We start from the raw sequence: 20619 nt of genomic DNA, 5'->3' as shown, positions 1-20619 counted from the left end.
CAGGAGGCACATTTGCAGAGTGGAGGAGAAAGAGGGCATGGCCACTGTAAGCCTCTCATTCAGTCGTTATAGTTACCTCAGTTAACTATATCTCGGGCCTCCGCATTGCACTGCTTATGACCGCACATATTGCATCACTCATGACATGGTCAGTGACATCACAGATGACATCACTAATGACTTCTCATATGACATCACTGATGACATCATTCAATGACTGTGAGTGTTTTTAAAAAGGTTTATGATTGTTAAATCTATATACTTAGGTGCATTGGTGTATCAGTGTGTGTTTGAATTGACTTGATGGGTGTATGAGTGACTTGATCGATGACTGAGTGGGTTTGTGACTGATTGTATGAGTCATTAGGTGTCTCTGTGAATGTAATGTATGGGTGAGTGGCTGGTTATGTGAATGTTAGTATGTGTCTGTCAGTTGATGTCTAAGTGGGTGTATTGGTGTGTTAGTGGGTATGTGATTGGCTATATGGGTGATTGATTGGTTGACTATCTCTATGGTTGTCTGGGTGTCTCTGTGTATGGGTGAGGAGGTATGTGACTGCCTGTATGGATGAGTGAGTGAGTCAGTTGCTGAATGGAGTACTGAGTATGTGTGTGAGAAACTGTTTGGGTGAGTGATTGTATGTCTGTGTCAGTGTTTGAGTTTATTGTGTCAGTATGGGTGAGCAACTGGGTATGTGAAAGGCAGTATAGGTCAGTGGCTGGGTATATGAGTGACTGTATGCATGAGTGAGTGAATGTGAGAGCAGCTATATTGATGAGTGCATGCTTCTGTCAGTGTCTGTATAGGTGAGTGACTATATGTTACTATTTGTATGAGTAAGTACGTGGATGTGTGTCACTGTTTGGGTGAGTAAGTGGCTGTGTGATTGACTGTATGGGCGAGTGTCTAGGTGTGTAAGTAATTCAATGGGTGACTCACTCAGTGTATGAGTATTTGAGTGGGTGTATAAGTGGATATGTCAATGGCTGTCTTAGTGAGTGAGTGGGTATATGAGTGGGTGTATGGGTGAGCAAGTAGATATGTGTGTAGATCTATGAAACCGTGAATGGTTGTGTAAGTACTGGTATGGCTCTGTGATTGGGGTTGTGAATGGTTGTGTGGGAGTGGCTGTGGGTGTATAAAAGTTTCTATGGGCTGTGAGTGGGTTCATCAGGGATGCTGTGGATGATGTCATCACTGATATCCGCAGTGGTGATATTTGAGAAGTCATCAGTGATGTCATCAGTGATTTCACTGACCATGTCATAAGTGATGTAATATGTGAGATTGTTGAAACTGGGGGTCTCTACTTGGCAGAGGTAGGTACCTTTGACCAAATAGGGACCCTTGCTTCTAGTCAGGGTATGGGGGTACACTCCTAAAATAACCCCTGCTCACCCCCTTGGTAGCTTGGCACAAGCGGACAGGCTTATCTCAGAGGCAGTGTGTAAAGCATTTGTGAACACATACAGTAATCCAGTGACAGCACTACAGATGGACACCACTGAGGTTTTTATATCAAAAATAAGTATTCTTTATATAGACTTATCACAAGACCACAAACAACAAAAATCCACACTACTGCGCTTTAAAAATGGTAGAAGTAGCTTAGTTCTCTTAAGATGGTAAATGCGACACTTCAAGTTCAATGTACCTTTGGATGCATAACGCTATACGACGAAAGTGTTGCAAGGAAGGTGATGCGTTGGTTCCTTACAAGCAAGAACGGTGCTGCGTCGGTTCCCTACTGCTGTGTAGGGGACGGTGATGCATCGGTTCTTCTCTGCATGGGGAGGTGATGAGTCTGTTTCTTACTGCGCTTCCATGGCGGTGCGACCCGAAACGCCGTGATGCGATGAACATCCGGTGCAAAGAAAAAAAATGGCGTCTTCTTCTTGATGCGACAACAATGCGTGTACTCCCGACGGCCGTACGGCGACTCAACAATTCTTCTGAGCTGCGACAGGCCCTGCGACACACTTCTCTGGTGATTCGACGGCATCTGCTGCGACTGTGACACTCTTCTACAGGGATGCGGGTCGCCTCGGTGATGCAATGCGACAGCGGCAGCGGCGTCACGCTTCTCCGGTGATGCGACCGCGTTTGCTGCGACAGCGACACTCTTCCAGTGACACGCAGTCTCTCAGAAGGCCCAGCTCAACAGCAGGCACTTCAATTCCCAGCAAAGGAAGGCAGGGGAGCTGGTTGGTGAAGTCTGTTGTCCCTGAGACTTCAGCAGGAGGCAAGCTCTATCTCAAGCCCTTGGAGATCCTTTACAAGTTGATTTGAAAAGCACAAAGTTCCTTTCTCCTTTCTTTGGCAGTCAGGCAACTACTGCAGGCCAATCCCTCAAACAGCACTCAGCTTAGGAATAGTCTCTTCCTCAGTTTCTCTAGTTTCTCTCCTCAGCAAAGGTTGTTCTTGTTTCCCAAAGTGATCTAAAGTCATGGGGTCTGGGCCCCAGTATTTATACTCATATTCTTTCTGTTCTCTGAAGGCAGAGAGGCCTTTGCCAAATCCAAATCAGTTCAGGTCAGTCTTGGAGCACTTTGTTTACAGGACTCCTTCTTTCCTTTGACAGTTTGGGCCAGTGTCATCAGACGCACCACAGGAGGTGGAGCCAGCATCGTGGAAGGCAGGCACAGCCCTATTCAGGTCCCAGGTGCTACTCCTCCCACCACTCTACATGCAGATCTCTCTATTCAGCCTTGTGCTGACTCACCCTGTATCCTGGAATCCCCCTGCCCCTGTCACTCACAAACCAGACATGGAATACACAATCTAGCAGAGGCAGGTTTGGGTAGTTAGGCAAGAAAATACCTACTTTCTAAAAGTGGTATTTTCAAACACAGAATGTTAAAACCAACTTCACTAAAAGATGTATTTGATCATTTTGAGTTCAGGCATACTAAACTCGAATTTCAACCATGTTTCCTGAGTCAGTTAGGATTATAAGATGTTATAATCAAACTGCCCATTCTAGCCTATGGGGAACAGGTAGCCTTGCAATAGTGAAAATCAAAAGTGGCTGTAATTCACTATCAGGGCATGCCACACACACCAGGGCATGTCCTACCTTATACTTACAATGCTCCCTGCCCTTGGGCCAACCATAGGGGTGTCTGATATGAAGAAAAGGGAAGGTTTAGGGACTGGCAAGTGGGTGCACTTAGCCAGTCAACATGGCAGTACCAGACAACACATAGGCTCTGCAATGGCAGGCTCAGACACACTTTACAGGCTGCTTCTGTGTGTGGCACAACCAGTGCTGCAAGCCCACCAGCAGCATTTGATTTACAAGCCCTAGGCACACTCAGTTCACTGTAGTAGGGTCTGACAAGTAAACCAAATCAGCGAATCATGGAGTCACTAATCCATACATCAATTTTACCGTAGGGAGCACTCTCACTGTGGCACTGAATAGCAGTGGCACAGTACCGAAAGCATCTAACACCAGCAAAAACACACGAGGCAACAGCAAAAAAAGGAAGGTAGACCCACGCCAATGGTGCCAGGTCTAACAGAGATCATAAGCAGTGCATTGTGGGGGTGCAAGTTATAGTTAACTCAGGTAACTCAGGTAACTATAACAGAAGAATTTCTCTGGTTTTGTATAAGTAAAATCTGACCCTAACTATAACGTCTCTGTAACCTTTGTTTTTTTTAGTGAATTTCTAAGGTTTTTTTAAATTCTATTTGCTAACCTTTAAAGTCCTTGTAACCTTTCTTTTTTTCAGTGAATATATATATATATATATATATATATATATATATATATATATCCAACAAACAAGAGCACTTCATGTGGAAGGAGCCACACAAGGTAGGTAATACTTGTCTTTATTCGCCAGGGTGCACACAGTGGAATTTTAGATGGAAATCACCAGCATAGACGCCAGACGCGTTTCGGGATGTCGTTTTCCCTTCTTCAATGGCAGCTAAATGTACGGCAGGCTTCATGAAGAGCAACCTTTTTCCAAGCGAAACACCTCCCCAGTGGGCACGGCCTCTCCCGAGGCCTTCTGGTATTAGTAGTTGTCCTTCAATTTAATTAAAGCTCCAGTGAGTCAGCATGCCTTACATTGTCTATTTAACAATGAAAACCCCGGTGGGTTGGTGTAAGTCCATACAAACACGCTGCTGCTCATCACTCCCTTGGCGCTGACCACCTTCCCGCAATAGTGAACACCGCTTGGTTTCACAGCAGGGACGCCGCTCCAGCAGCGGGGCTCCTTCCGCGGCCGAAGCAGACCGCTAATATTCAACAAACAAGAGCACTTCATGTGGAAGGAGCCACACAAGGTAGGTAATACTTGTCTTTATTTGCCAGGGTGCACACAGTGGAATTGTAGATGGAAATCTCCAGCATAGACGCCAGACGCGTTTCGGGATGTCGTTTTCCCTTCTTCAATGGCAGCTAAATGTACGGCAGGCTTCATGAAGAGCAACCTTTTTCCAAGCTAAACACCTCCCCAGTGGGCGCGGCGAGTCAGCATGCCTTACTTTTTCTATTTATAAACGCGGGGCTCGCTTTTTTTAATGTCGTATGGTCTATTTTCCAGAAGATTTCTCATATGCATAGAATCTCTCACATAAGTTTCTCATAAAGGGACGTAGTCTTTAATAAAAAAATCTATATATTTGCCGATGGGTTCAAGAATTGAACCACAGCCCGACAAAATAGGGCGTCCAGGAGGGTTGGTGGTACTCTTATGTATTTTAGGGAGCGTATACAAAACTGGGGTTCTAGGACAGTCAATATTGAGATATTCAAATTCTTTTTTATTTAAGAAACCTTGATCTAGGCCTTCTATTGTTGTTTTTAATATCTCTTCTTTAATTACTGCAAGTGGATTAGCCTCCAGTTTGTTATAGTGTTTTTTGTCTCCTACTTGTCTCTTAATTTCTATGTCATAGTCTTCTCTATTCTGAACGACAATCCCACCACCTTTATCTGCAGGTTTCAGTACAATCGAATTGTCATTTTTTAGTGTCAGCAAAGCTTTACGTTCATCCCAACTGATATTATATGGAATAAATCGCTTAGTATCTTTCAAGTTATCTATCCCTGCCAGAATTACCTTCTCAAAAGTCAGCAGTTCTGGCGGCATCATGCCATTGGTTGGATAAAAAGTCGAAGATGGTCTGAGTCCTGTTACCGAGTCTTGCAAAGGATCATCTCTTCCCATAAAAAATATTTTCAGACGTATCTTGCGGAAGAACTGATACATTTCTGTCTTAAGATTAAAGAAATTTGTGTGTTCAGTTATCACAAAAGATAGTCCCTTACTTAGTAGGGAAATCTCAGCAGAGGATAGGAGGTGTTGGGACAAATTAAACATGTGGTCGGCTTGTCTATGTAATATTGTGGAATTTCGATGCCACAGGTAGATTGGACAATGTTTGTTCGATCTGTCCACCCTTTATATTATTACAACACGTAACAAACATCTGTTTGGTCTATTCATCGTGACTATTGCCCAGTAATTGAGGACGCGCTTGTGGTGTATCCTTTATCAGAGGGGCTTGATTTATCTCCCATTGTGACTACATCACATAGACCAAATGTTCATTTGGTTTATTCATTTATTCACCGCTCAATATGACTGCACTATGCGGAATCAAGAGCTTGTCTCCGCTGTATCATTAGGCCTCGTATTGTAACATGCCTGTTACAAGAATAGTATAGCGTTACCAGACAAAAAGTGATAATCACGTAAATTCCATCGTATAACTTTATTGACCATCATTGATTTGCACATTACCGTGTTGGCTTTGAAATGAGACGCGTTTAGTTGCGTAGCAACCGCTTCATCGTGTGAGAAGTGCCGTGATTGGTCTATTTAGGTTCTTACATGTTTGTATTAGAATTTTTCACTTTACAACAGTGGACTTCCTGCCTGTCAAAATAATAATCTAAGTATTGCAAAATAAAAAAGCGAGCCCCGCGTAAATTTCATCATGTTTATTCACTAACCACCGTTTGCTTGCACACCACCGTGCTTGTAATGAGTTGCTTAGCAACCTTTCTCGCGCGAAAGAAATGATGTGATTGGTCTGTCTACAGCCAACCACGTTTATAGTCTGATCGTAGTTCACCACTCTGGGTGATTGTACCAAGCGGACTGTTTGCCGTTTGCCCGTAGTAGCGCCAGACGATATAACGTCTTCGTGAGAGGTAGGAAAGTTTTTCCTCATACCTGCGTATTGAATGAGATGGTGAATAGGTAAACCTTATTCTAAGGTTTCCTTTTTCTTTCAATTTGATTTCAGTAACTCCCGATACCGGCGAAATTGAGAACGCGGTTGACATACTATGGCTATATCCTTTAGCCTCTTCGTTATCAGACCTACTCGCTTGCGCTAAAAAGTATTCATTGGGCATATGTGAGACAAATACCGATTGTGGAATTGTTTCCTCCTGCTCTAACCCTCACAGGGGTAAGTGACAACGTTATGCACCAGTAAACTAGTGCATTCTCCTGTTGTTTTGCGATCATTAATCTTTCTATAATTAACATCTACAGCACCCGGCCGGGTACTCTGTGAGTTATTTTGCTTCACTCCTAGCACGTTGACACTCTATTGACGTGTGGGTCATTGCTATTATCGTTCAGGTAGAAAGGCCCTACCACATCAATTTAATATAATATCTTCTCTAAATAATATCGCACATTGACGGTATTTTCATTTAATTCCTAGGTGTCCCTATACCAAATTGTCCTGAAGAGACCCTCTATTGCAAATAGGGTCGAAATGTCGTTGACGAGATTTAAGAGGCGAACCACTATCCAACACTTATGATAAATAAGTGTTGATGAACTGCATCTCACTAATTCCCTTCTTTTGGTCGCCCATACAATGAATAATTGAAACCTTTTATGTTGCACTTTGTTGTTAAAATGTTGTTGTTTAGGTTTATTCACTGTCTTTCACAGGGACACTTTTCAGAATTGTCTAAAGAAACTGTCATTTTGTTTGGAATGTATATTGTGAGATTGTTTTTAGCAAAGACTTTTTCATTGTAAACATAAAGAACAATGTTTTTTACCAAGTTTCTAATGTGTGTGGTCAACTTTCCTTTCTGACTTCACGTTAACCCTTTGTTGTTTTTGCCATTGGGCTTTGTATATTACAATTTGGTTATTAAGCCATACGAGCCATTGTTTCTGTCCAATAGTATACCATAGATATACAGGTGCATCCCTGCCCTTTCATTTTGATGCAGGGCAGCAAAATAGCTGGCTGCACTGTCCCGCGCCAAATACCCATTAATAGGCCCCCATTTATTTATGCTCTCACATTTTCATGTGTAGAAAATTCTGTCAAGGTTCGCTAATGTATTCCAACGTTTACCGGGCTGCATACAAAAGTGCAGTTTAGCCTTGATTATGGAAAAGTTATTACTGTATGTTCATTTCAAAAAGCATAGAAATCACTCTGATCTTGTTGCGCTATTGCAACTGAACATCAATGCATGAGCGATGGGAAAATACGTTTTCAGTATAAATGCGTCATCGCGATTTCAGGACAATTTCAAAACAGATTTGTCTCACTAATGACATAATAAGGCTAAATGAGCATGAAAAACAACATCATCAAAAGACCTTTTAATTAGAGCCTCCTATTCCTCTGTCCTCGGGATTTTTTTTTAAATATCTTGCTTACAGCAATGTAGACTCTTTGTTTACACAGGGCAGACAAATGACACCTTTAGGGTTTTGTGGGTGATAATTATCTTGCTCCTACCATGTATTGCTTCATTAAGTACAAATTTTATGAAAGCTACATTGAGTATCTCTGATATCAGCTAATTAACTGCAAAAGGAACCCCCCCTGGCCATTAGTGTTTTTATCACTCATCACATCTGTACAAGATGAAAAAATAGCGAACTTACAGTATTTTCTCTTCATCTACAGAATGCTTAATCAGATGCCTTTTTAACGCCATTGAATTCTAGCGGTTATTAAGGATTGGCAAACATCTTGAACCATGAGGCTTCGGTAGTATGCAGCACAATAAAAATTCCCAAAATAAAACAAATACATTTTCAAGAGGTTTGCTTTGTTGGCTCATAACACCTTCACAAGTGTGAAAGAAAGTGCACTTACACCGGTGAAGCAGGACTACTCTAGGGTGGAACAAAGCACAGCATTTAAGTTGCTTTTTCTCAGAGTTATATATTTTTAAGAAAATAAAAATGGCGCAGTACCAATACTAAACTTACTTTTGCTTTTTCTTCGACATTTTTCAATTAGGAAACCGAAAGCATAATCATATGCTCCTTTTTAAAAATGTTAACTTTTTGTCATCACAGAATACTCGTTATAAACACGTGTACATTGTTGCCCAACAGGAATTAATACGTTTATCATAAATCTGATAAAGATTGGGGTAAGAGGACTCTGAAATCTTTTACCCATTGCTAAATTAAAATATTTTCTCATCATGATGTCATATATTGGCCAGATCGTATGGGCCCCTCGATTCCAAAAGAAACAGTCAAAATCAGTACCATACCACCAACAGGATCTGCCATAATGATCTTTGACACTGACAATGGTATGTCCCACCCGTGCTCCCTAGTCGAGACATCATATACCTCAGATCTAGACGCTCTAACACTCTCCAAATTATCAATCACCGTATGGGCTGCAGTATTACTGACTTATGTCCCTATTTTTAGGAGTCTCTGTTTAGCCTCTTGACACACTGATGCTTAAAAACCTTCCACATATTTTGAAACTATGGGGCATATTATCAACGGCCAGCGATAATTATCGCTGGCCGTTCATAGCGATCGAAAAATTATCGCCAGCTATCGCTGAATATTATCGCCATGATAACGGTATATTTACAACGCATAGCGCTATGGCGATAATATTTCAACGATAGCGGTGTTTTCAATGGAACATCCCTGGTTTTCCAGCGATGTTCCATTGAAAACAGCGATAACATTGCTGATAGGACCCTGTGGTCCTATCAGCATAATCCATATCCCATTAAAAGTATGCCTTAGTCAGGAATCTAACAGGTGTTAAATTCCTGAATTAAGGCTGAGGTAGCACGATTTTTTTTATCGCTGCACCTCCTTGTTAATATCGCGAAGCTGCCTTCACAATATTAACATGTGATGTTTTCACAGCCACGCCTCTTTTGCATCTCTTTAGCGATGCGAGGCGAGGCTGTGAAAAAACGGGCTCTACATCAAGGAAACACGCGCTAGCGTGTCCTTGATGATATTGCAATATAATTATCGACACTTTTCGCCCAAAAACGGATGCTAAAGCGGCGATAATGATATCGCCCGCCCTTGCTAATATGCCCCCCTCTTCTTCTGAGCACAGCGTGTGAGATAAGATGACAACATCTGTGCCCTTCATATGTCAAATCCCATGTAGCTGCCTCCAGGGCCGGACTGGGAACCAAAACCGGGCCCTTGCAAAGTGCTCGGCGGGCCCCCCCAGGGCTTGGGGGTGCCGCCGAGCTCTTTGCCAAGGCCGTTTTTCGGCCGATTTTGTTACAGGGCCGATTTTGCAGCTATGCTGTGAAAATGGCCCTGTAACAAAAACGACCCCCCAGGGGGCCAAAACCGTCCCCCACTCCTGCGGCGCACCGGGGGATTGCCCGGGTACCCGCTACGGCCAGTCCGGCCCTGGCTGCCTCTGACTTTTTTTACATGTAATCTATCACCTCTCATATCCACCAGGACTGCCCTTGCGTGACGCATTGGAAATCAAAGCAAGTCCTTTAGTGGGATTTACTCAACGGTCGAAATGCATTAAAAAAGTATGGAAACTCTGATGCTGCATGCAATGCGGGCGTGGTCAGTGAGTGTTTTGGTGGGATCAAAGGTGTGGTTAAAAATCAAAATTATGTACGGTTTTATTGTGGTGTTTCACCATCAGGTAGCTGCATATAAAATAATGCATTAACTTAAATGAAAAATACATTTAAAAAAGTTGTTACTGTGGGAAATGCACTATAGTTCAATGTGAAACCTCTAGTAGTTGATGCCCAGACTGTACATAATACATTTTGTTTTGCATGACTGTCCCTTCGACGCCTCAATGGGAGTAGGCACTATATAAATACAATTGCAAATATAAGCTCACACTTCACAGCTAAGTTATTAACTCTTTGCATTACCACCTAAAAAGAAAAAATCTATGTATCAAAAAGCTTCAAGTGATTAGATCGATTAAACCCAGACCAGCTCCCAAGCATCATTTACATTCCCTAATTACCCTTTACATTTGCAGATTAACTTGTTGCACACATTTGCATTTTTCTTGCGTGAGCTGTTTACTAAAGGAGGACCACCCAGTAAAATTCCTTAACTATGGCTACCTAAAAGGGTATGATTACCCCTAGGTGTTAGACCTGCCGTCCTTGGTGGGGTTTCCCCCTAACCTATTGCCCTCAGACCTCCTGTTTTGCTGACTTCGTTTTTGCTGGCCAATGGAATCTGCACACTTTACCACTGCTTACCAGTGCTAAAGTGCTTGTGATCTCTTCTTACAACATTGTAATTTGGCTTGTACCCAATTGGCATATTTAATTTACTTGTAAGTTCACAGTAAGGTGGCACTACTTGTGTGCAGGGCCTGTAAATTAAATCCTACTGGTGGGCATGCAGCACTAATCGTGCCACCCACGTAAGTAGTACTTCAAACATGTCTCAGGCCTTCCAATACAACCGATGTGTGCAGTTTTAAACAGCCGTTTAGACCTAGCAAAATAAACCTTTTTCCAGGCCCATACCTTCCTTTTATATACACATAGTCACCCCGAGGGTATGCCTTGGACAGCCCAGAGGGCAGGGTGCAATGTATTTAAAACGTAGGACATGTGCTTTTAAGTTTTACATGTCCTGGTAGTGAAACACTCTTATATTTGTTCTTCACTACTGCAAAACCTACTTCTGCCATAGGATTACATTGGAGTTACCTTATTACCAGTGCATGCTTGGTATCGTTGGAACTTTAATGAAAAATCCTAACTTATGGTGAAGTCAGATTTTAAATGACAATTTTTAAAATTCCAATTTTTAACATTTGGCATTTTCCTGCCTTAAACTTGGGGCCTGTAGCCTATCTCTGGGTCACATGACTGGGTGTAATTGACAGTTAGGCTTTGCGTATTCCTCCTAGACAGCCACAAACAATAGAGAGCCTAAGTGTGACTCGATGGGGTATCACTTGCTGGATGGGAGGGTGGAACAGGGCACTGCCCTATTTACACTTGGATAGCTTGAGTCCTGCCTCCACACAAAGGGCTGCATATCCCCTGTAGTTATTCGGGAGCAAGGAGCAAGGGTGACAGGAAACCTGTGCACTTCAAGGCATGCCTCTAGCAGCTTCTCCTCACTATAGAGTTATAACTGGGGGTAAATACTGAACTCCAATCTGCGGGACTGCTACTCTGAAGGACATTTGCTCAGAAGGACTGCTGCCCTGCTGTGCTGACCTGCTGTCTGCTGCCCTCTCTCCTGGGTGAGAAGGACTCCAAGGGCAAGTTAGCTGGCCTCCAGATCAGTGTACTGCGGTAGTGTACTGATTTGGGAGAGTTAGAGCCCCAGTAATTATACTCAAAAGTGCCTTTGATGTAGGGGGTGAATTCAAAGCAATTCTCTGAAGTGCACAAAGATCCCTTTCAACTCAGTCCTGTCTGCCAGGCTAACTGTGGGGGTAAATCAGTGCTTTATATGTGGATAGGACACTATCCATTGAAATGCAAGTGGCAGCCCCGTTCCTCCCTGCCCAGGAAGACCGATCAGGATGCCGATGAGTGCTCAGAATACAGATGAGCATCCCTTTCCTGTGTTTGTGGCTGTCCAGAGGGAATGAACAAAGTGCAGCTATCACCCAGCCCAGACGTGTATTGGAGACAGCTGCAAAGCATGCAGAATTATAAGCACAAAGAAATGTCCACTTTCTAAAAGTGGTATTTAAAAAACAGTAATGTTAAATCCAACTTAAGCAGTAAGGAGTATTTGCCATCATGATTCCAAACACATGAAAGATGACCAAGCTCTCTCCTCTGATTAGTAATTACAGTTTAAAAGTGTATTAAGGGTTTCACAATGCTAGCCAATGAAGGCGTAGGCCTCACAGTAGTTAAAAAACAAAATAGGCTGTTTGCCACTACCAGGGCATGCAAAACATACCAGTACATGTCCTGCTTTTCATTTACACAGGACTCTGCCCTCAGGGCTACCTAGGTTCTACCTTAAGGGTGATGTATGTGTAATAAAAGGGACATTTGAAAAACCAATTCAAAATTGCAGTTAACATCACACACATGCCTTATCAGATCTTCAACAAGTTCTGTTGTTGCAATAATTTGTGAGGGATTTAAGGCAGATAGGAAATACCTTATTCTAATAAAGGACCATTTAATTGATGCTTTGTAGTATTGGATGGTGGGTTCTATGTCACTCCATTTTTTCCAGTTCACTTCCCAAAAATCCTGAATCCTTTCCTATCGTTACTTAGCCACCTTGATGCAATGGTCCTATCTACCCGGGGAACCTCCCCAATGTATATGACTGATAGCAAGGCTGCCACATTAAATAAGGGGATATCGTGATGGCAAAAAAAGTGCTGCCTGCGTTTAATGTGCCACTGTAAAATCTCATACCTGACTTTTTAGGGGGTTTTCATTAATCGCATAAAATCAATAATAATATATTCTTGATAAATTAGATGTAACAAGAAATTGTCGTACCTATTAATATTTAAAGTTATGTCTGATTTGTACGCGGCATGTTCACAATTCGCAAAAAAGCATTCTTTCAAATCCGGGAGTGCCAAACCGCCTTCGGTCAAAGGTCTATATAATGTATCTATAGCTATTCTAGGTGCTTTGTTTGCACTGCACTTCCTTAAAAAAATCATCTGCATTGCACTTAGATGTAAAATCGACATGCAAATGAATGTGGCTCGGCCTATTATTGACAGTGGTGTATTATTATTCCATTATAGCAACAAGCTTTTAATTTTATTCACTAAAAGAATAACATTTAAAGTGTATAAATGGTTAATATCTTCTGAGACATATATTCCTAGATATCTCTTTGGTCTGGTATTAACTATGGAATGAAGTTCTATCATTAAAATGTCAAGTGGAGTATTACATAGCAAGATCTCTGTTTTCAATGTATTTATCTTATACCCCCCCCAACAGTTGTTACTCCTGAAAAATATCAAATATACTCTTTTGACTCCCTAAATCAGGTTTAACCTCTTCAATGCCCATGACGAGCTGGTCTCGTCATGGGCCGCGGTTGCGCTGTGCCCATGACGAGACCAGCTCGTCATAAACCCCGCCCGCTAATGAAACGGCCGGCACAGGGCGGGGAAAGGGGCGGGCACTGAAGGGGTTAAGAAACAGAGCTATATCATCAGCAAACAGCTTTATGTTTGTCACCCCAGGGAGTGAAGTGGTTAAATTGTTGGAGGAGCGAACGCAATTGCTAATGGCTCTATAAAAAGATCAAAGAGTATAAGTGACAGGGGCAGCCTTGTCTTGATCCTCTGTGGATGCTGCACGTACCACTAATATTCGAATGAATGATTATTAGCACTGTGGCCCCTTTATAAAAATCATACTAATATATTTGGTGGGGAATCCAATTTCACCTGGAATGTAAAAAAGGCTTTCTCAGCAAACCAAATCAAAAGCCTTTGCAGTGTCTACCAGCATGATGTGGGACAGGATCTGATTTTGGCTAAAATAATCTAAAATAATCTAAGGCCTCAGCTAAAAAAGTTGTGTTAAAAAATAACTGCCTCCCTGGCACGAATCTGCACTTACCTGGATGTGTTAATGACCTTATACACTTACTCATTCTATTGGCTAGTGCTTTAGCTATGATCTTGTAGTCCATATTTAGAAGACTTATTGGTCTATATGAATTTACATCCTCATTATCTTTATTCTTCATTAAGCAGCTTACCACCACCACTGATTTAAAAGAGGGTTCGCTGTTTTAAAGAGGGTGGGACCCCACCCCCTGCCACCCCCTGCAAAATATAGTTGGCTATCGTCACCCATTCTGGATTTAATACTGCAGAAAACATGTTATATAATTCAGCTGGAAGGCCATCTTCTCCACTTGCTTTGGCGTTAGCCAATGATTGCACTGCTTCCTCGATTTCTGGAAGCATAATATCAGCCAGCAAATCCCTTACCTGATCTGCCTGTAACTTGGGGACTGCAAGCTTGCTGAGAAACTTCTGTAGTTTTGAAACATTAACCTCCTGTACATTAGAATAGATGGCTTTATAATGATTCAAAAAGTAGTCATGAATTTGTGTTTCTTCTGTGATGCCAATTCTTGAATCTTTTTCTACCAAAGATATTATCCTATTGAATGCTTGTCACTCTCTTATTTGCCAGGCTAAGCATTTCCCCGGATAGAAAAACAATCTGAACAAGACGATGTGGGTTTAAGCAATAAGTGCACAGGCAGGCTAATCCAAACCAAATCAATGCGTTACTAAATATTCATCAGTTAAGCTCTACTCCTAGTGGCCCATCGTCAACCAGCCACTAATCTATGAACACACGTTACTACAAGAAGGAGCATAAAAATAATCAGCAATTACAATCTAGAAAATATTAAGTATTCATTAATAATGTCCAAAAAGAAAACTCTTCCAGTAGAATAAATTGTGATTCTTCGTCTTTTATTCGATTATTTCATCGATTATTTCATCATTTCAATAAAGTTGACTAATCGTTACGGAAAACAGCCGACGCGTTTCGTCCCCACCCGGGACATCATCAGGGCTTTAAAGTAAATAACATATAATCAAACATTCAGTACATTTCTACATAAAATAATTTTTGGAAATATACATTCAATATTCATAAACAATGGTACTGGTGTCCGGTACAACCTTAACATTTCATTCAAGTATATCATACCACATCATGAATCCTGCCTATTGAACAATCTAATTATACCTATGTATATTGCTAAATTCATAAAACATGGCCAAAAAACAAACAATGCTATATATATTTTTTTTACGGCAGCAGAGGAAGTTATCATATGTTCATTGAACTGTTCGTAGTCCCACCCAACCCTATATTATAACAGGAGCCAACCTTCAAGAAAAGAGTTAAATCACATAATAGTTGATGTTCATCAAATTTATTCAGATTCTACAAATTCTACCGCTAATCATAAGACTGTGTAAGCATGTCTTATAAATGAGATTTGAATTATATAAATTCCTAGCTCACCTTAATATCAGTAACCTTATCTAAATCATGATCAAATGGGCAGTATCTTCATATGAATATCGCCTTTCCTTTCATCCAACGTGCAAAATCTAGATGAATCATAATACAAAACACAACAAGACAAAAAAACTTGTAATGCGCATAAATATAATCATATCCAATCTATACTATTCCAAGGGCAGATCAAAATAAAAATATGAAATCCAAATCCTCACCTATTTTAATGCGGTAAATTCCGCATCACAAAGATGTATTTAACGATTCACGGGTGCTCATGTCAGCCTCAGCAATTTACGTATCTAATCAAGTGAAAAAAATAAGACAAAAGTATCTCATTCAGAAACTCCATACCATATCAATCCAAACTCTGCATCTATAAAATCCAAATCAACAACCAACATCCCCCTCCTTACCGTTGTCCACAAAAATTCTGGTCAGCTTCTTACTTCAAGCACAGTGATTTCGCTATAAATTCAAGCGTTCCAACCTCACACATTTAAATCTTCTTTCCACCAATCATATTTAAACTTCCATACAGCCTCCAACTCACCAATCAGAACCATTCTAAAATCTCAAACGAGGAATGCTTCCTTTCAAGTCCGCTACCACGCGCGACTACTGCGCATGTCCATTCTGTAAATAACTCTTCCCAACCAATCGCGAAGAGGTAGTTAAAATTACCCTTTCATCTCTAGACCATTCGTACTTCACACCATTCAGTCCTCCTGTTAACAGTCGCAAATCGACTTATCGAGATTCCTATGCATGTCCAATTACACATAAATCCTTTCGAGTCTATCACGGTCAAATTATTCTAGTCACACCGTTCTACAATTTCAAACGGAAAGTGCTTCCATTCAGGTCAGCTATCATGCGCGACTACTGCGCATGTCCATTCCATATGAAACCCTTTCAAACCAATCGCGATAAGGAGGTTAAGTTTGCCCCTTCGTCTCTGAACCGTTCGTGCATAGTGCCATTCAGTCCTCCTGTCATGTCTGTTACCTAGTGAGACTACTGCGCATGTCTAATTATACATGAATCCTTTCAGGTTTATCGCGGTCAAGTTATTCTGATCACACCGTTCTACAATTTCAAACGGAAAATGCTTCCATTCAGGTCTGCTACCATGCGCGACTACTGCGCATGTCCATTCCATATAAAACCCTTTCAAACCAATCACGATAAGGTGGTTAAAATTACCCCTTATTCTCTGAACCGTTCGTACGTAGTACCATGAGGCCCTCCTATTATCAATACCAAATCGGCTTACATATAAAAGCATATTTAACAATCAAAAACACTGTAAAGTCACCAAAACGATATGTTTCCTGTCACATCCGCTACCTAGCGAGCCTGCTGCGCATATAATTCCATATGAATCCTTTCGAGCCTATCACGGTCCAGTTATTCTAGTCGCTCCGCTATTTCCAATATGTCACCATCACAAATCAACCTATTCACGTCTGTTTTTACCACGCAGTTCATGCTTTTCCTGTGTATCGCCGGACTTGGCTTTACAACAACCGTCAAAAGATAATACCCTCACATAACAGTACTATCCAGAAATGTATTTAATCCCACATCATCGAATTTATAAACAAACATTAATCACAGTACCTGCTATGAGAAAATTGACGGTCACACGTGCTATCTAAATCACAATAAGATCTATGCTGTGCAATATTGGTAATGTATAGTACCTCTGACAACCCCAATACTGAGTTTCTATTCAAATACACATATTTCCCCAGAAGTGGGAAGTAATCAACCTTAATTCCAAAAAATCTTCGTTCAGAGAAATTGACCGCAAGACCTCACTATCCTTCATCACAGAAAGTCCATAGAGCCACGGCAGCCAAACCACCCAATAACGGCACAGCTTAGTATGTGCCAGTATGAACAAAAGGTACAGCCACCTTATGCTAAAAAATAATGTAATTCAGAATCAGTATTTAAACCATCAGTCACAGTCCTACATTTGCTAATCCATCTGGCTTCTGCCTGCCTAATTCTTAATTCCCAATCACCCCCTCGGATGTTGGGAATCATCTTTTGAATCCCATGAAATCTAAATTCCATGGATGTGCTATGTTGAGCCTCCATATGAGCATATAGTGGTGATCTAATATCTCGATTGATCACTGCTCATCTGTGTTCCTGAATTCTCATTTTTAGAGTCCTCTCAGTACTTCCAATGTAAACTCTTTTGCAACCACATACGATTGAATAGATAACCCCATTCTGTTGCAATTGATACACTCATTAATGCAATAAAGTTTCTTACTGTTGTACGAAAATTCTTTGATCTTATTGATACCTAATGGACACACATTGCAAGATCCACACACATAAAAACCCTTAGGTGGTTGTGGTAACCAATCCGATTTAACTGAACTAGTGGGGCGAACATAATTAGTAGAAACCATCGGTAACATTTAAGAGATGCCCTACAATTAAAGAAAAGGTTTCTACTAATTCTGTATGTGTTACCTTTATTGTCTGGCTTTTCTCTATTGCTGCTGGGTGGGTACTGTAACACAGAGAGGTATACTGTGTGTTGTCAAGGATGGCGAATTTTATATGCCGGAGACAACTAGAGGACACATATTTGGTTCAGGCTACACTCTAGTCACTCAGCAGCAGGCATGGGTACTCCAATGCCACAGGTGCATTTAAGCAGCACTGTGTCATAAATGAGAGAGGGCGCTCTGCTGGCGCACTGAAGCTGAACCTAAGAAAGGTTCGTTGGAGCCTGTCTGCGTCCCGACCACGACCAGCACCAGATAATGTAACCTGAGGTGCACCAGCCAATCTGAAGTGTATCTGCCACTCCAGTGGAGAGCTGAGGGATCTTTGCCCATGCTTTACCTGCTCTAGCACGCTGGATCAAGAGCATTACTATGGATGTGTTTCCTGTCCAGCATGCCATTCTATATCCCCCATAGAGTGCCCAACCCATGTACCCAAGTCTAAATATTTTCCTTGGAACATCTTATCAGAAGGTGTTAATTCAGTCAATGAACTGCCGGCCCTCTTAATTAATGTCCAATCCCTACATAGAAATGTCCGGCACATCTTCAACCTACTTAGTAGTGGCAGGCTAGATGTACTCTTTTTGACTAAAATGTGGCTGAATCTGCCTCTGATCCAGATATCGCACTAGCTATCCCTGAGGCATACTCACTGGTCCACTGCGACTTAAGTCACAAATGGGGTGGGGTGTGGTGATTGCTTTTAAACACCCTTTTACTTTCTCCACTCTTGAGCTTGCTGATCTCTGGGGAACAGAGAGCCTTGGTTTTCATATTGTGCTATCAGTAACCCTGGGCGTTAGATCGCATAGTCGCGCTACTCGAGGCTACGCAAAGTTGTAAAAGCACTACGCTAGCATGCATAGTTGCTTGGCTTCCCGTTCGCGATGCGTTTTCTTGTTCAAGAATGCGTATTGCGTGTTCGGGATGCTGTTTGCGTGCTTGGGGGACAGTATCTCGCGAACTTGCCCATGCGGTCGCCTATGGGCGTGGCCATCTTATTTTTCACTTGTCCCGCCCGTTCACGATGACTTATTTTCTTTCTGGGTCGCGTATAGCGTGTTCGCAATGCACATTTCATGTTCGGGAATGCGTTTTACATGTTCGCAACGCTTTTTGCGTGCTCGGGGGGAAATATCCCGCAAACTTACCCACGCGGTCGCAATGGGCGCAGCCATCTTGTTTATCACTCTATGCTATGGTTCTGGGCCTGCTTTTCTATCCTCCCTCTATCTTTGCAATCCTTAGGTGTTTACACTGTTTTTTCTGATCTTTTTTTATTTATTATCTATCCCTCTCTGTCCCTAAGTCTATATTTGGCATTTTATTTCTACTTTTACTATGCTTTTTTCACTTTTCTACTGTTTTATATGAATTCCTTGTTTAAGCTCCTACTTCTTCCCCTAACTTTATTTTTTCCTTCTAAATTTTCTTTTCCGCCTCCCGCACACCCCAGAACCATGGCTAAGGGTACCACCACTACCGGCTCCAAGGGCAAGGCGCCTGCACCCAAGAGCCGCCTGCCTTGCGGCAGACTGCGCCCTGCAGGGGTGCAGGCCCAGGAGCTTTTCTGCAAGGCAGAGGTGGCCACCCTTGTTTTTTGTGCAGCGCCAACTCCCCTTGACCTTGGCAGCAGGTGGCAGATCTGGCTCTGGGTACCCTACCCAGGAGCATCACCGCCGGTGGGCGAAGGTGTGCCGGGCAGTGTTTCACTGCTCGGGGGTCTGGCACGCCCATAACCGCTGGTCCACCGGTGGTCAGACATCTTGGACCGGGAGCAGGACCTGCTGGACCTGCTAGGTGTCGAGGTCGTGGGGCTTGGTGAGTAGCTAATATACTAGTAGTATAAGTATTGTGTATAATTTTTTTCCGAACAGCAAGAATAATGCTGCTTACGTTACAAATAAATTACGTTTCAAAATCTTCTGTGATTGTAGGACACAGATGCTCAGTGCTACTCTTACTTGTTTGCAACTTTGCGCTCGCTTGTGCTGATTATGTTAGAGTTTACTTTAAAGAACTTAAGTTAGGTAATGCTATTGGTAAAGAGACTCTAGTCCTTCCTTTGTCCTCCTGTCACTAAGAAGAGATAGTGGTGGATGGATTGATAGGTAAAGTTAGTATTAGTTGTTAATTTTTTAGCGGTCTGCGTGACGCATCCTCTGTCACTGAGTGCTGCTTACCCCAGTCCTTAGTAGAACCTTTTTTAGTTTGTTTAGTGAGTGGTAAGGCTTAGCAGTGTCACAAGCAGAACATCAGACGCAACCAACCAACAATTTGGTGTATGCACAAATGTATGCATGTGTCCACCATCTATGCATTTTTGAGGGCTAAAATGAATGGAAATGAGGACTTAGTGAACAATTGGCCAGTCTGGAATAGGTGGGCTAGGTCAGGTGGTACTTAGGCTTAGTTAGTGTTCTGGAATCAGAATATAACACTGTATCAGATAGATGAGGTACCCCTCACTGAGTGACTTGTCCTACTAGTACTGTCAGTCTCTCCTCCCAGTCCATTATTATACCTCTCCAAAACATCTTTTCTTACCTGTGATTGATGTTTAAGTTAGGCACAGCGATGGCTGCATGACGATGAAGGTTGGGTTTCTGAAGAGAATGGAGATGCCATGGTTGTGGTGGTAGTAGTAGACACTGGCAGTAGCATCTCCAAAAAAAGAAAATGAGACAGTCATTCACCTGAGAGAGACTCTGGGAGGAGTAGTAGAGCGAAGTAAATAAAACATAATGGTGGAGGGGATAGCCTAGTACAACAAGTTGCAAACTGTAGTTGTGTCGAGTCACTCAACTAGGCCTACAGTCGACACAAGT

Source organism: Triturus cristatus, chromosome 6 (assembly GCF_964204655.1).
Source record: "Triturus cristatus chromosome 6, aTriCri1.1, whole genome shotgun sequence".
NCBI classification, from domain to species: Eukaryota; Metazoa; Chordata; class Amphibia; order Caudata; family Salamandridae; genus Triturus; species Triturus cristatus.
Note: the sequence above shows the minus strand (reverse complement) of the source record.